The sequence below is a fragment of the Anoplopoma fimbria genome, chromosome 15, assembly GCF_027596085.1.
Source record: "Anoplopoma fimbria isolate UVic2021 breed Golden Eagle Sablefish chromosome 15, Afim_UVic_2022, whole genome shotgun sequence".
NCBI lineage: Eukaryota > Metazoa > Chordata > Actinopteri > Perciformes > Anoplopomatidae > Anoplopoma > Anoplopoma fimbria.
Genome location: NC_072463.1, coordinates 1,563,328 through 1,580,774, shown reverse-complemented (window position 1 = coordinate 1,580,774; position 17,447 = coordinate 1,563,328).

Genomic DNA, 17,447 nt, shown 5'->3' with positions numbered 1-17,447 from the left:
TCAGGAACAATATAGAACTAAATATATTTTATTCCAAAACAAACTGTCTGCTTATAGAAGAATCACAAAATGTGTATTTTTCAAATCGTTTGACTTCAACGTGGAAATCGTCCAAACAGGAGACGATGTACCGGTCCTCGCTTAGAACACCTAATGGGGATGAGAGAGGGCCATCGCCATGACGACAGGACATGCTGCGTGATGGAGGTGTGTGTGTGTGTGTGTGTGTGTGTGTGTGTGTGTGTGTGTGTGTGTGTGTGTGTGTGTGTGTGTGTGTGTGTGTGTGTGTGTGTCATCATTATTTAGTGACATGAGCAGTGACAGCAGCAGGTACAGTTATATATATGTGTGTGTTTAAATGTGTGTGCATGAATAAATATATGTGTTGAGTCAAAGATGTGAACTCTCTGTTTGTTTATTCATAAAATATTAACATGAGACTGAGCGTTATGATGTAAGTATAATTTTGAAGTATTTCCACTTAATGCTACTTCATATACTTTCATCTGATATCTGTAGTAACTGTTTGCATTACACAAACAAACTCTGGACTTTCACCCAGTAGACTGTGTGAAACTACGTCAACATTGACTTACTTTGACGTAGTTTTGTTACATAACTTTTGTACTTAAAGTGACAGTGAGGAACCTCTATCTGGTCCTGATCCAGTCTCAGTTCAGTCCTGATCCTCTATAGACCTCCATCAGTAAACAGACCATCAGAGAGAAGATCGTCTGTTTCTATGAAGTTATTCTTAAAGCTCGTCATCGGAGAAACCAGATGACATCATGAAGGTTCACCAGAAACTCCTTCAGATCAGATCCAGCAGAGACCAGTCCACCGTGGACAGACCCAGATCCAGCAGAGACCAGTCCACCGTGGACAGACCCAGATCCAGCAGAGACCAGTCCACCGTGGACAGACCCAGATCCAGCAGAGACCAGTCCACCGTGGACAGACCCAGATCCAGCAGAGACCAGTCCACCGTGGACAGACCCAGATCCAGCAGAGACCAGTCCACCGTGGACAGACCCAGATCCGGCTTCACTGCAGCCTTGGACCTGCAGTTGGAGCTCCGGAGGGAGGAGGAGAGCTCAGCTCCCGGCAGCAGCAGCTCCTCCTCCTCCTCCTCCTCCTCCTCCTCCTCCTCCTCCTCCTCCAGGAGCAGAGCTTCTCCTCTCTGGGAGTCAACACTGACACCACGCTGCTGGAGACCCAGGACGTATTACTGGACCCGCTGGAGGGAAGGGAGGCACGGGAGAACCAGAACCAGGACTGAGCGGTAGTAAAATGAGAGGTTTTCTAAAGGGACTCTGGTGCTCAGAAACACTACCACTTTAGTCCACAGGGGGCGCCAGAATCAACACTAAAGGAAAGTTCCTCGAAGTAGCTTTAAAAAACGGCAGTTACATAACAAACAAACTTATTTTTACCCAAACCACAATATTTTGGTAAATAAAAATAAAAAGCTAAAATGTCTGGTCTTAAGGGGAGACACCTACATCTAAACATTATGCTTTCATAACATCACACCTGTAGTACGCATGCACAGCGGCATGTAGACGGGAATATCTGTGAAATATTCATTCATTTTTGGAAGCCCAGCCCTCAAATGAGAACGGTCTGGTTTAGGAGGAATATTGTCTTTTATCGGAATAAAACAAAAGAACATTTTGGTGCATGTAAATGAAATCAATGCAAATGTGTTTTTCATGGTTTCTGGTCAAAGAAAACACAAACATACATCCGTCTGTGATACACACACAATTCTTGTTAGTAGATACCGTCACTGTTTGAGTCTGAACATGTTGACAAGAATAAAAACATATATAAGATATCAACAGATTTTAAGGAAAGAAGGGAGAAACCAGACGGAGAGGGGAAAAGAGATGAGGAGAAAAATGAATAAAGGAGACATGAATGGATGAAAAAAGTGAAGAGATGAAAGAGAACAATGACACACACACACACACATCTGTTCTCTTCTGCTTCATTCAACGTGTGTGTGTGTGTGTGTGTGTGTGTGTGTGTGTGTGTGTGTGTGTGTGTGTGTGTGTGTGTGTGTGTGTGTGTGTGTGTGTGTGTCTCATAATGGCCCTCAGAAGGACACTTCACAGTCGCAATCATCATCAGTTGCCAGGCAACAAGGAGAAACCGCTACCGACTAGAAACACAGCACACACGGCTTTATTATTACTGTTACAGAGTGGCAGATGTGTGTGTGTGTGTGTGTGTGTGTGTGTGTGTGTGTGTGTGTGTGTGTGTGTGTGTGTGTGTGTGTGTGTGTGTGTGAGGACACTGGTTCAGTGACACCACAGTGTTGGACAGTGTTTGGGTCATTACTGGAACAAAAGTCCTTCTTTTCCTCCGGAGAGCTGGAGCCCAGACGTCGTGTATATTTTCTCTCACAGGTTTCTCTCATCAGAACTCATTTTCAGCACCTGATTCTGGTTTATTATCTGTAGATGTAGATTAGTTCTAAGGTGCTTCGACACGCATGAATAATCAATGTGATCGCTCCCTGAACAGATTTCAGCAGATGTATTTACTAGTAGTTTAGCTTTTGAAATCATGCTAAAAATCAAATATCTGATGTCATGGAATCATGTGGTTGGTTTGCTTGCTTTCATATCACAAACAGACCAAACCAGAGTCGGCTTGTATAAGCAGACCAACCTTTTCAAACCGTCTCTGTTCAGCTGTTTGGTCTGCAGCAGGGTTTCACTGACAGCTTTCACACCAGACCGACTAACCTGGCAAACAGACCTGATTTCAATATAACTGAACCAAACATATAAGATGTTGAAGCACTTTAATCATCAAAGACCGAAAAACGTTTTGTCAACATATCGTCATACATTGTGTGATATCTAACTAAAAGTTATTCTTCATTCAGCATTTAAAAACAAATTGGCCATCTTTGTATAATCCCTGGACATTTAAATATTTGTGACAGTCACATGATCGCACCCCATGTTACAAATATTCAGAGGTGCACAACCAAACGCCCCGCCCACTTGCAGAGCCTTCGTGCACCACGCGGCGGATGAGGTCAGGTCATTTACCTGGTGTAACGTATCAGTTCCTGCTGGTTACATGCGTACGGTCTTTTCAAAATAGACTTACTTATTCACAAAAAACAACTTTGTTAGGTTTAGGCAACACAACTATTGTTTGTGTTAAGAAAATACTGAAGAGCCGTTACTGAAGTACACAAGTTATGTGACAAATAAATCAATGTTAAGTTATTGTTTCACAGGAGATTCATTTCAACTAATCAATTTTGTAGGTGTAGCTACGAATGCTAAATAAGAGCGACCTGCTCCAACGTGATTGGTCGAATACTTCTCAGACTATAAACAGAAAGCAGAACGCATCTGATACCATCCAACCCTGTTGCCTACAGATTCAGCTTGTATAGATTTGTTTACCTTACAAGTTCAACATGAGGATGCTGATATGTTTATGTTGTGTTCACTACCTGTTACCGCTGAGAACAAAACAACATTATCATCTAAATCCAGAGTCCAAAATTTGGACTAAATCAGGAGCTTTGAAATGTTCAACGAGCTGTGACATCAATCACCATCAGCTCTGTCTGACCAAACAGCCAATGAGCACGCGGCTTAAGAACACAAATCTTCAGTCCGAGCTCTGATTGGGTGTCAGATCTGCCAATCAAATATGTAGATGAAGAGAAACTTGGATTTATGTATTTATTTTCTTTAACAGTGAAAAAGTCTGAGTTTCTGAAAACCTTTGAAGAACATTTATAAAAATAAATTTCAAGCACACCTGTTTTCACACACACACACACACACACACACACACACACACACACACACACACACACACACACACACACACACACACACACACCTCATGTTAATCAGTTCATTTCGTGCTATTTGAAAGTGTTAAGTGTCGCATGTTGCGAGCGACGTCCCACAGGTTTGGCTGTGTGAACAGGTGTCGTGTTGACCTTCTGTATTTTTTATTCCTCTGTAGAACACAACAACCTGCTAATAAACAACAACACGTGTGTGTGTGTGTGTGTGTGTGTGTGTGTGTGTGTGTGTGTGTGTGTGTGTGTGTGTGTGTGTGTGTGTGTGTGTGTGTGAGTATGTGTGTGTGTGTCACACAGTGTCATGCCGTTAGCATCCTGGCTCCCAGGTTTCAGGTGCGTGTTGCGTTCAGGTGTAAAAGTCTCACTGTGGGGAAATGAGGTGATTTTCACCTGAAATGAGACGATTAGTGAATCTGAACGGAGATAATGGACACGTCACATATGTGTGTGTGTGTGTGTGTGTGTGTGTGTGTGTGTGTGTGTGTGTGTGTGTGTGTGTGTGTGTGTGTGTGTCTGGCATGACTGTGTGAAATGTGTGTGTGTGTCTGATGGAATGTTTCTCTTTGGTTTGCATTCTAAAACTCTTCTTCATCACAGTTTGATGACGTCTCTTCTTAAAATGTCTTTCCTGGGTTTTATTTGTGTTTTATGTGTTTTCTAATGTATTTTAGTATTTAATTGTATTGTATAGTATTGTGTTGTATTGTAATGTACAGTGATCAAAATAGGTTCGGAGAAGGACCAGTAAAAATGTAGGATTGGGTGAGGTTTGGACCGGGATCAGAGCTGGTTCGTGATGGGATCAGGATGTTATCAAAGCAGGCGAAGGTATTGGGGGTATTGGGAATCGAGCAGCATGGGATGGATACTGAGTTGCGATGGGATCAGGATGAGATCGGGTCAGTTTTGGGGATTTGAGTGGAACTGTTTCGGGACAGGATTGGGATTTGATTGGGATTGAATCATGAAGGGATCGTGACTGTATTGGAAAAGAGATCTGGATGTGATGGTTGCGGGATAAAGACCGGGTTGGGACGATATTCAGACTGGATCAAGATCAAATTCAGGAAAGGATTGGTATAGGCTCTAGATGGGACTGGGATGAGATCAGGCTTTGGAGGTTTGGACTTAATTGGGACGGGATCGGGATCAGGGGATTGGATCTAACAGGGTAAAATGGGATCAAAATTGAATTAAGGTCCAGAACCTGAGGAACATTCACTGTCCCACTGGTCTCCTGTTGGAGAACAACAGGAAACCAGCATTTTCAGATTCAATCGCTCTGTATAACAAATTAGAAAAAGCAGCTAATTAGTGTGAATCCAAAAATACTAATCATATACTTTATTTATTCACCTTTTAAAACACAGTTACAAAGTGTTTTACCATAGAAACAGAATACATTTAAAAACACAACGAGAATGAAATGAACTAAAAGCCCAAAACTAAACACTTTCATCTGTAGTCTATGGGCAGGTTATTACAAATGGCCACTATGAGTACACTGCATCAGCAAAACACATCCCAACTCAGTTGCTTTCCCACCCCTCTATGGTCCCAATACCATCATGATCTCATCCCTTTCTGTCCGATTCCCATTTTGATCCCGACTCCATCCCGATCCTATTCCAATCTCATCCAGTTCTTCTCATGACTTCCTCCCAATTCAGTCAAGATACCACCAGACAACCATTACAATCCTGGTTAAACGCTTCCCCATCAGATCCTAATCCCTTCAGAGTCCAAACCATCAGGATACAATCCCAATCCTGAATCCTACAGTACCATATGTCAAGAACATAAAAAGAAAATCCCATTGTACATCACAATAAAATAAGCTAATTAGGCCTAATTGACAGTGACGGGGTTTGATTTGTCAGATGGAAGAAAGATATTGTGGATTTTGGTCAGTTGTTGGTGCCGAGAGAGAACTCACATTCATAACAACATCATGAGAGAAAAACAAGCTCACATTCACAAACTCATCACTGATTCTTTTCCTGTGCTTGTGTATGTGAGAGCGTGGACATCTATCACATTCATAAGCACACTGACACTGTCTGTGTGTGTGGTTTCATTGTGAATGCTTGGCAACGGCTTCGGTTCATACAGCAAAAGCCAGAAAAACAGACAAACCCCTGCAGAGCGAGCGTGCGAACAAAAGCAGAATTCATCTTGTTTCCAACGAGAAAAGCGACCGAGCCCTGAGAATGAGTCACCACACTGACTAACACTGGAGCAGATCGCCGGTTTCCAGGCTCACACGCTTTACACATGGAGGGAAACGCTGCTGAACACACTGCGAAGCCACCAGAGAAATGTTGTGTGCTTTGCAATTACATCTCCAGTCTCCCATCGATTTAAACTCCCTCCGTCAATGAGGAACGCCGTCTGTTCCATCTGAAATCTGAAATATCTGACAATGTTTCACAGGACGGTCATCTGGCCTCACAGGTTGCACTTGAACTAGCGCTGTGTTTTGGCCTGAATTTGGCGATACGATGCCTATCATGATACGTTAGGATTCAATATATCACAATGTATTTCGATACTATAAGCAAGGCAATAAATTGTAGGGTTGGGCATTTATTCCATATGTTAAATTGGAAAATAAAATTGGCTAAAATGATAATAACAAGCACATACTAACATCACATACATTACCACTAAGTATATTGCAATCAACAAACTGGACCCCAACTGGCAACCTTCCAGGCACAAGCGTCTCCAGCCTTCTAACAAAGTAGACGTGAAATCACTCCGGGCGGCGTGGATGAGTTGAATGTCGCTGGTTTCCTGTTTCCTGTATTCCAGATCCCATCAGGAAACCATCCAGCCTCTTTTACTCTACTTCCTGTTTGACCTCTGACTAAAACCTTACATTTGAGAAACATGTTCTGGCTCTCAACCCGTCAAAAGGCTTGGTCAGTGGCCCTCAATGTCTAAAGAGTAAAGAGTGGCCCTAGTATAGAGAGAGAGACAGTACAAACGTGGACTTTCACCCAGGAGACCGCTGTCCGTATCCCGTGGGACACCAAGTCGATGGTGACTTAGTTTAACTATGTAACTATGATTTGTTACGTAACTTGCGTACTTAAATAATGATGTATAGTTATTTTCCATAATAAACATACTTTCATAATAAACATACCTTACGACAAAGTAAACCTAGGTTTTTAATTCATGTTCAATGACACTGTATGCATAAATTGGCACGTCAACCCTGACAAGTTTCATGGTAACACTAGAGGGTCAGAATGTGGGCTGCTAATAAATAATAGCATTTTTGTTAATAGGTATGCAAGGCCAGCTCAAATAGGTGTATCCTAGATCAAGCTAAGCTATGCAGGATACTTACAAGTGACCACTACTACCAACACTGTGAAGGGACACATGGTAAATGGAAAAAATGTGGCCAAAAACCAATGGCTGCCTTTCAGTAGCCTTGCTAACTACTAGCTAGCCTTGCTAGCTCTAATCATACTGCAGACGAAGGTTCAACACTTTCCAGCACATTTAAAAGAAAAACAAAGTTACTCTGTGTTGTTGTGTCACATTTCAAATCCATTATTGATACTGAGAAGACGAAAAAAGTGAACATTTAGTTCCTGAGGTTCATTTCTAGGGACATTTTTCTTTTTGAAACAGCGCAAAGAACTTTTATGTGTTTAAATTCCATTTTTGCTATCCAAAACCGTAAACAGCCTCAGACAACAAATGGATTAAGGCCAATAGCAGAAAGCTTCTGATGTTAAAAAACGTGACATGAGATCAGTGTTGGGTCACATGAGAGTCCAGCAGGTCACAAGGGCGAATGTTGAATCATTGACTGATGCTGAGTGTTTCTATAGACAGCATCCCCCGAGGCACCGCACATCATCCATACATGTTATTGAATATTCCTACCTCACACTCCCACACGTGGCGGAATGGTGTTCAGCAGCAGACATTAACAGGATCCCCTGCAAAATGACCTTTGACCACATAAGACACAAATTCATAACACATGTCTCTCTTTCTAGTGGTTTTGAGTCTCTTTGTTGTTGTTTTTAGTCTATTTGTCGTCATTGAGGTCCACTTATGGTCCTTTTGAGTATCTTTGTGGCTGTTTTGGGTCTCTTTGTAGTTGTTTTGGTCTACTTGTAGTCATTTTCATTGTATTTGTGGTTGTTTTGAGTGTTTGTAGTTGTATTGAGTCTCTCTTCGTAGTCGCTTTCAGTCTCTTTGCCGTCATTGGGTCTCTTTGAAGTTGTTTTGAGTGTCTTTGTGGCCGTTTTGAATCTCCCAGTAGACGTGGTCAGTCTCTTTGTAGTCGTTTGGGTCTACTTGTGGTCCTTTTCAGTGTCTTTAGGGCCGTTTTGAGTCTCTTCGTAGTAGTTTTGAGTGATTTTCGGGCCTCTTTGAGTCTCTCTGTAGTAATTTTTAGTCTGTTCGTAGTCGTTTTGAGACTAATTTTGGTTGTTTTCATTTTCTGTGGTGTTTTAGTCTCTTTGTAGTTGTGTAGTTTATATTAGCTTTGAGTCTGTTTGTAGTCGTTCTCTATAGTTGTTTTGAGGCTCTTTGTAGTTGTTCGAGACTGTGGTTGATTTGAGTCTCTTTATAGTCATTTTGTGTCTCTTTGTGGTTGTTTTCAGTGTCTCTGCTGTTGTGTAGTTTGTAGACTTATTTCAACTTTGAGTTCACTTTGAGACCTCGTGAGTCATTTTAAGGGTTTTTGTACTCCTGTAGTTTGTAGGAGCATTGAGTGTCTGTTTTTATTGTTTTGAGTCTCGTAGTCGTTTTAAATGACTTGATGATCATTTTGCATGACTTTGTGCTGGTTTAAATCTTTTTGTGGTATTTCTGAGACTCTCTGAGGTTGTTTAGACTATGTGTGGTCATTTCTCATCTCTGTGATTGTTTTGCATCTCTCTTTGGTCATTTTAGAACGACAGACGTAAAATTAATTAATAACAAACAACTCAGAGCGATTCTGATTTAATGAGCACACCTTCTGACTCTGGGCCAATCAGATTCACTCATGACTGAGTAATGAAAGTTTTACTACTCTATCATTTATTAAACTTTTATTTATTTTGCATTATTTCTTATCTTTGGCTATATTAACCCATAACTTCCTGACTGTTTTGTGTCTGTTGCTTTGTCTCTGTATAACTTTGAAGGTATGACATATTGTCACCAAAACAAACCATAAAAAGTTCTTCTATGTTTGATGGATGGATTCACCTGTTGCAGAGGATTCTGCCTTTAATGCACGACCCACCCTTCATGATAGCACTTTAACTTTTGCTACTTTAACTTTCTTCACATTCTTACAACTTTTGCCAGAGTTAGAGGGTCTGTGGAGGACCCGGGCTCTTGGTTACCTTCTGGTCCACGATGGAGCACGCCACCTCCCGGACCTGACTGAGGCTGAGCTCTGCGGCGTCCAGCAGCACCGGCTCCCGGCTCAGACCGATCTGAAGCTGGAAGGAGATCACATCACCTCCTCCTCCTCCTCCTCCTGCTCCTCCAACACCACCTCCTCCTCCTCCAGTGCCGGTGGTGGTGCTGTTTGTCCCCCCTGAGAACGGCAGTGGGCTGGGCGCACGGATCAGCGGAGGCGCACTCATGTGGTTCTTTTCCCCGGTGGTCTCCAAGAGCTGCCAGGAGACAATCAGGAGTCACGACGGTGGTGGAGGACCGAGAGGGGTGATTGAATAGGGGTCCAGGTCCAGGTGGAGCAGCCAGAGGACGGGGGTCCAGGTGGGGGTCCAGGTGGAGCAGCCAGAGGACGGAGGACAGGTGAGGGATGCTCGGACGCACGGAGGAGAAAAGCGCAAAAAAGAGTTTCTGACAACGACGGCTGATGAACTACAACAGAACTAAGAGGAAGAGCGAGAAGACACACAGAGACGGGACGTGGATACAGAGGGGATCAGAAGAGCCATAATGACTACATGACTGGACCTGAGGACAGCGTGGAGACCGGTGATGCGGTGACAGAGCCATGGACGTCAACAGTGGCTGGAGAGGAGGAGGAGGAGGAGGAGGAAGAGGAGGAGGAGGAGGGAGGAGAGGAGAGAGGGAAGCCTCCTGGACTGATGGTGATGGATGGATGATGGATGGAGGGAGAGATGTGCAGAGGAAGAGCTGGTTGCATTTGCAGTTTTGGGTTTCACTTCAACATGTAAATGTTATTATTTGTTGGATAATCTGTTTAATAAAACTGGGAATGTTATTGTTTGGTTAAAATTAATGAAATGTATTTAAAATGATTTTTAATTGAAGTTTATCACATTGAAATACTTTAATCTTATGAATAAAGTTCTGGGTCAGAGCTGTATCCAGGGTTTCAGAAATACTTTATATTTACTAAATTATTAATTAAATAATCATTAATGTTTGTAATATTATTTATCATTTCTTTATAAAATTGTATTATTTGGACTTCACTCCATCTGAAAAAACATGTTCTGAAAAAAAAAAACAAAAATTAAAATAATGGTGTCAGAAGTGTATCTCCTTTCCTGGAGCTTCCTTCCTTCTTTCCATCCATCCATCCATCCTCCCTCCCTTCCTTCCTTCCTTCCTCCCTTCCTTCCTTCCTTCCTTCCTTCCTTCCTTCCTTCCTTCCTTCCTTCCTTCCTTCCAGCCATCATCATCCATCCATCTATCTATGTTGGTTGCTAGGAGACACACACACAGATTTAAACACAAAGACTCCTGCCAGCCCTCCCACGCTTCAACCTTGCCTCCATTTACTTCCTTTTATTACTGAGGAGGATGCCAGAATTGTGGCATATTGTGTGTATCTGTGTGTGTGTGTGTGTGTGTGTGTGTGTGTGTGTGTGTGTGTGTGTGTGTGTGTGTGTGTGTGTGTGTGTGTGTGTGTAAGTGACAGGATGTATCTTGTCAGGTCAGTGTTTGACAAACTAATAATATCATAATAACTAAATATAGTAATTAAGATTATGAATGTGTTAATAACTCATTGAGTGTAATAATAATAACTGACAATAATAATAACTCTTTATTATCACAGAGTCACATTCAGAGTTCATCTGAATCAAACCTTCATCTCTTAGAGGCCATCCATCATCATCCATCCTTCCTTCCTTCCTTCGTTCCATTCCATCATCATCATCATCATCATCATCATCATCATCATCATCATCACAGTCATCATCCTTCCTTCCTTCCTTCCTTCCTTCCTTCCTTCCCTTCCTTCCTTCCTTCCTTCCTTCCTTCCTTCCTTCCTTCCTTCCTTCCTTCCATCCATCCATCCTTTCTTCCTGCCATCCTTGACCTGAAATAAACCATCAGGATATATTAAAAGGTTTTTATTTGGTGATTGAGGATTTAAAGCATCAGGTTAGTCTCAGGTGTTTTTGTAGAGATGCCTTCAGGATCAGTCCAGGTGCTGACAGATGAACCTGCAGGAAGATATTTGCTCCAGTTTTAGGATTTACATTTCCATACTGAGGCCGAGAGGACGTGACGTCCAGCTGTAATCCCATCAGAAGAGACATTACATTAAATAATCTTCCTGCTTCATCATCACATTTAAAGTTTTAAAACCAGACCCTTCAGGATCAGCTCCCACAATGTGCAGCGCAGTGACCCTAATATTTGATAAAGACAGGAGGTGAAACCGTACGATGGAGATGAGTCAGAGAAGATGCTTTAACAGTAACGGTTTGTTCGTCAGCAGCAAATCCTTCCACATTTTCTGTCTGCAGAGTCTGCAGAGTCCACGTAGTGAGAAACTGAAGACGACCAATAAGCTCATTTTCAACATCTTCCCTTACCTTTAACGAGCCACTTGGACTTGGAAGAAGAAAGCAAACAATAGTTATACAGTAGTATTTGTCTAAAGAAGTTAGTATCATATAAATGTCATTTGAAGGAGACATCTAGACCGATCTATTAATGCTTCCGTTGCAGTCGTGGAGGTGTGAAGTTGTTTTCTTAGAGTAGGTCAGTGAAGGCATCGTGTCAGCAGGAGTCAGTCACAGTGGGAGTCTGGATTTCCTGAAGACAGACTGCTGAACAGCTGAGTCACAGAATCCTCCACACAGCAGCTGACTGATGTTACACACACACACACACACACACACACACACACACACACACACACACACACACACACACACACACACACACACACACACACACACACACACACACACACACACGCACACACACACACACACACACACACACACACACACACACACACACACTCACACACACACACACACACACTCTCACACACACACACACACACACACACACACACACACACACACACACACACACACACACACACACACTCTCTCACACACACACACACACACACACACACACACACACACACACACACACACACACACACACACACACACACACACACACACACACACATCTGACTTCAGATGTCATCCATCTACATCAACAAATCCTCAACCGATTACTTCCTGTTTTTTTCTGTTTTTCCTTCCAAAACGTTCTTTTGTTGTTGAGTTCAAGTAAATAAACTATTTTAATTATAAAGAAAGATCATTTTCATGTCTAAAACAAACCATTAAAAGAATAGATAAAAACAGAAACAGATCTTTGTTATCAAAGTCACATTTCGTAAAATCAACAAGTCCAAATTTGGTCTCCTCCAGCGTTCATAGCTATACCAACAAAATGAATATGCTGTAATTCATAGAAATCCCTAAGAATCAATTATAATCCACGTAATCATGAACCAGAAAGTATAAACAAAGAAAGAAAAACACAAAGGCAGGAGTGGAGGTGGTTGGCTCAAACATAAATGCCTCTTCTGTAGAGTTATTTAAACCCAAACCACGACCTTTTCCTAAACCTGTGAAGACCAAAGTTTATTTTGAAATGACTGTATGTATGTCATCAGCATAAATTGACACGTGTTGCTGGACTTTAGTAGTAAAACGCACACAAAAAAGGAGGAGCAACTCTTGCATAAGATATCATAGGAATTGAACAGTGATACCAGCATTCAAAGACATTTTTGGATTTGTGTAAATGAAAGAATCTTATTTATTTTCATGGAGCGACTGCTATTGTGAAACATAAATTTGTTGTCCAGCACATCAGAAAAAAGATACAAAAAGCTGGAGGGTCCCAAACAGAAGAACCTGAATCACAGCGATGGTTCACCCTATGGATACGTTATAAACTGGGGGGCGGGGCTTATTTTGGGTGACCAACAAAGGCAGCACACTGGTTCCCTTGACACAAATCCAATGAGATGTCTCCATTGGATTTTTGATAATTGCACTGAATAATCTCTGTGACAAACAATCCTTTATGATACGTACTAGTGTTGCACGGTGTACTGAATACCCCCCATTACACTGTGTTTTAGTGTTTCTGTCGGTTGTCGGTGTGCATTTTATGATTTGTTTAAAGGTAAAAAAAAAGAGGTATATTTGTTCTGGTTTTGTTGGTGTCTTTGTTGCTCAGAGGCTTCAGAAGCTCCAATAATGAAGGTTTCCTTTCTCACAACATACTGAATAATTGCTCTCAGAAATCTATGAATAACAAACGTTATTACACAAGTAACACAACTCTTGGGTTTTCTGGTGCCAATGTGTGTGTGTGTGTGTGTGTGTGTGTGTGTGTGTGTGTGTGTGTGTGTGTGTGTGTGTGTGTGTGTGTGTGTGTGTGTGTGTGTGTGTCACAGCTCATGGAACAGTATGTTCAGCTAAAGAGATTGCAGGTCAGACAATAAGCAAACCTGTTGCCATGGAGATCCGTGTAACAACAACAGTGGTCGTGTGTGTGTGTGTGTGTGTGTGTGTGTGTGTGTGTGTGTGTGTGTGTGTGTGTGTGTGTGTGTGTGTGTGTGTGTGTGTGTGTGTGTGTGTGTGTGTGTGTGTGTGGATATCATCCTGTCAGGGCTGCACTTCATTCAAACGTCTCTCTCTGTAACTCTCCTCCAACGACAGCAACATCCGTGTGATTGGACGGTTTCAGTCAGGTGATCACCCACTGAGAGAAACAGCCAATCAGACGACTGATCGGTCAGATATTCTGCCAATTAGACACAATATGAGATGATACAAAAACTGAAAAAGAGATTATATGATCATAAATACAAAACATGTATTATTACAATCATCTTTATTTGAATATTCTTGGTGCCACGTGGAGGTAAGGTTTGAATGTCCACATACTTTTGGTCACGTAGTTGAGATTTGTTGTTCATTAAAGCGAGACAAATCAATCAACCAATCAAATATTTGATCAATCAGCCATTAAAACAGCTGATCAGCCAATTAAACACCTAATAAAACAACCTGATCAGGCAGATAATTAAACTGCAGATCAACACAATCAGTCAGAACACCAGCATGCAAGTCAGTCAATCAATGAATCCATACGAAAAGCAGCCAATCAGACTTTCCCATAATGCATTAGCAGTTCTTTTTAAATAAAAGCAGCAGTGTGGAGGCTCCGTCCGCTGAACCGTCTCCACTGAAGCCTGTCATGTGACATTAACGGTCACAGTTTGATCTCTCGGTCCATCTGTTGGATCCAGAACTCTGCAGGACCCCGAAAAACCCAACAGGACCAAAGTGCTGCTCCGGTGTGAAAAACACGTCGACTGAGAGTCACAGAGTGGGGACACCGAGGAGACACCGAGGGGATGCCAAATGGAGCGACACTGATGACTCCATCCGAATCAGGCTGCAAGTTAACTTTGATGTGGGTCAGAATCGGGCCAGAACTGGGACAGGACACGCACGGATCTGAGCCTCATTATAAAGCAATCGTAAAACGTGCATGTGATAATTAACTCTGTTGAGTTTGATTGTTTTATTAGTTTGGAATATGATCTGTAGAAAGGGGCGAATCTACGTTATGGGCATTTAACGTGTTCTTAAATTCAGAAAAAACTGAATTGAGTCTGGTCGGTTTGAACTTGAAGTCACAGTTGGTGGTTGAAAGAAAAGACAAGATATTCAAACTCTCTCTCTGAGGTCACACTGAAAATGAAAGATTTTTAATGTTCTGTGAAATACAGAAAAAAATGAATGGAGTCTGTTGGATTTGAGCTTAAAGTCTCAGTTGGTGGTTGACAGCAGAAAGTCAAACTTTCTCTCAAAGGGCATACTTCATACTTAAGCTTTTAAGGATGCTGTAAAGTTCAGAAGAAAATGAATGGAGTCTGGTCGGTTTGAACTTGAGGTCCCAGTTGGTATTTAAAAGAAAAGAGAAAGAAAGAAAGAAAGTCAAAATCTCTCTGAGGTCACACTGAAAATGAAAACTTTTGCATGTGCTGTAAAATTCAGAAGAAAATGAATGGAGTCTGGTTTGGTTTTTAGGCAGTAGGGGAATAAAGGAGGAGGCAGGAAGAATACTTTTAGTGGAGTATTTTCACAGTATGGTATTAGTACTTTTACTGCAGTAAAAGATCAGAATACCTCTATAGGAGCCAGAAAAGATAGAGCTGGAAAATGCAGCTGTTTCTTCAGTTTCACATTCAGATTTGTTTGGAATCAAGTTTATTTGTGGAAAAAACACATTTAAAACAGTCAACAGAGAATACCTTAAAAAACACAAAGTAACACCAAGTTATACAATCTGTTAAATAAATCATCTGATTAAAAAAAAAAAACCTGTTATTTAAATGTCTGACTTTTCACATGAGAGCTGCTCCTCTCTCTACTCCAACATGCTCAGACACCTCAAAACACACACACACACACACACACACACACACACACACACACACACACACACACACACACACACACACACACACACACACACACACACACACACACACACACACACAGTTACTCTCAGTTATTCACATGCCATTAAGGCAACACGAACACATACACTGTTCATTCACACTCATACATCACTAAAGCTGAGCACACACACTTACAAACACCACCCTGACAGATTTGACACCCACCACCCGTTGTTACATTTTACAACCCCCCCCCCTCCAGGGTGCTATTCCCGTCACCACGGGGTGTGCGAGATGCGGCAAAGTGCTAAAAAGCCGCGTTCTCTTCCCAGTAAACTTGGTGCCGTTTGTTGTATGTTTGTTGTGCAAATGTTTTGAGGGGAAGTTTGCCGACGGCGGCGCGTGGCGAGGTACAACAGTAGTCAGAGGGCAGCGGCGGGAGGGGGCTGCTCCACGCCACGGGAAACACACAAACGTGTCAGTCTGTGGGTCATAAGCCACGCCCACCGCATGTTACAGTTTGTCTTAATTACTTTCACGTTTTCTGAAACTGTACCTCACTTTAACAAGACATTTAAACAACAAACACGTTACTGTGACTGAGACAGAAGAAGAACCCGACTCTCTCTCTGCTTCTGCTACTGTGGTTAACTCTGTGACTGTGTTCCACCTCTACAAGTCTGCTCCACCTCTACAAGTCTGCTCCACCTCTACAAGTCTGTTCCACCTCTACAAGTCTGCTCCACCTCTACAAGTCTGCTCCACCTCTACAAATCTGTTCCACCTCTACAAGTCTGCTCCACCTCTACAAATCTGTTCCACCTCTACAAGTCAGTTCAACCTCTATAAGCCTATTCCAGCTCTACAAGTTTGTTCCACTTATACAGATTTGTTCCACCTCTACAAGTCTGCTCCACCTCTACAAGTCTGCTCCACCTCTACAAGTCTGCTCCACCTCTACAAGTCTGTTCCACCTCTACAAGTCAGTTCAACCTCCAAGTCTGTTCCCTCTACAAGTCTGCTCCACCTCTACAAGTCTGTTCCACTTCTGCAGGTATGTTCCGCCCCTTTTCATATCCACAAGTCCGCTCAGATTAGAGTCAGAAGATGGTTTGATCTGTTCACAGTAACACTTCCAAATTAGATCACAGATAACTTCCTTCGCAAACAATGAAATCTTAATGATAGTCTGATTGATTGAAGCATCCCTGACTTCAACACTTTTCAGAATACCTGTCTGATATGTGAAGTTTCAACGTTTCAGAAGTGAAGCTGGAGAGTGAAATGTTCACGTAACTGACAGGTGGGACGAAAAAAATTCAGAACTAAAATTGTCAAAATAAACATTAAAAAGAACAATTTTAAACAGAACAATTTTAAATGAACCAGACAGCTTCCCAATAAACACCTCCTTGCCTTGCTTCTAAAAAATCCACTTATGAATCTGAAAACAATCAATTCGATAAAACATTAAATTATAGTTTATTCTGTCTTCTGCTGCTAGAACTTTACAGCTCTTCCTCCCTGGAGCAGGTGCATCTCGTTGAGCGATGCAGAACACCTGGGCAGAGCTTAAAGAGGGACAGCAGCGTTGGGAACACCCAGACCCTGAAAAGTTCAGCGTGACACTCAAACACCCCCCCGTTCACCGTGACAAATTACCAACATACTATATATTCATTTAAATGAAGTGCACTTCAAATGAAGAAAAGAGGAAGACGAGAATCAGTTATCAGGTCTGTCTGTTAAGTTAAACTCTGCTGATACTCAGATTAAAGTCAGTCCATAACATCCACTACCTGAACAACATATCCATAGGTTTAAGTTCAGGTTTTTAGGAAAAACATCATTGTTGATCTTTAAATAAGTAGGTTAACTAAGTAAAAT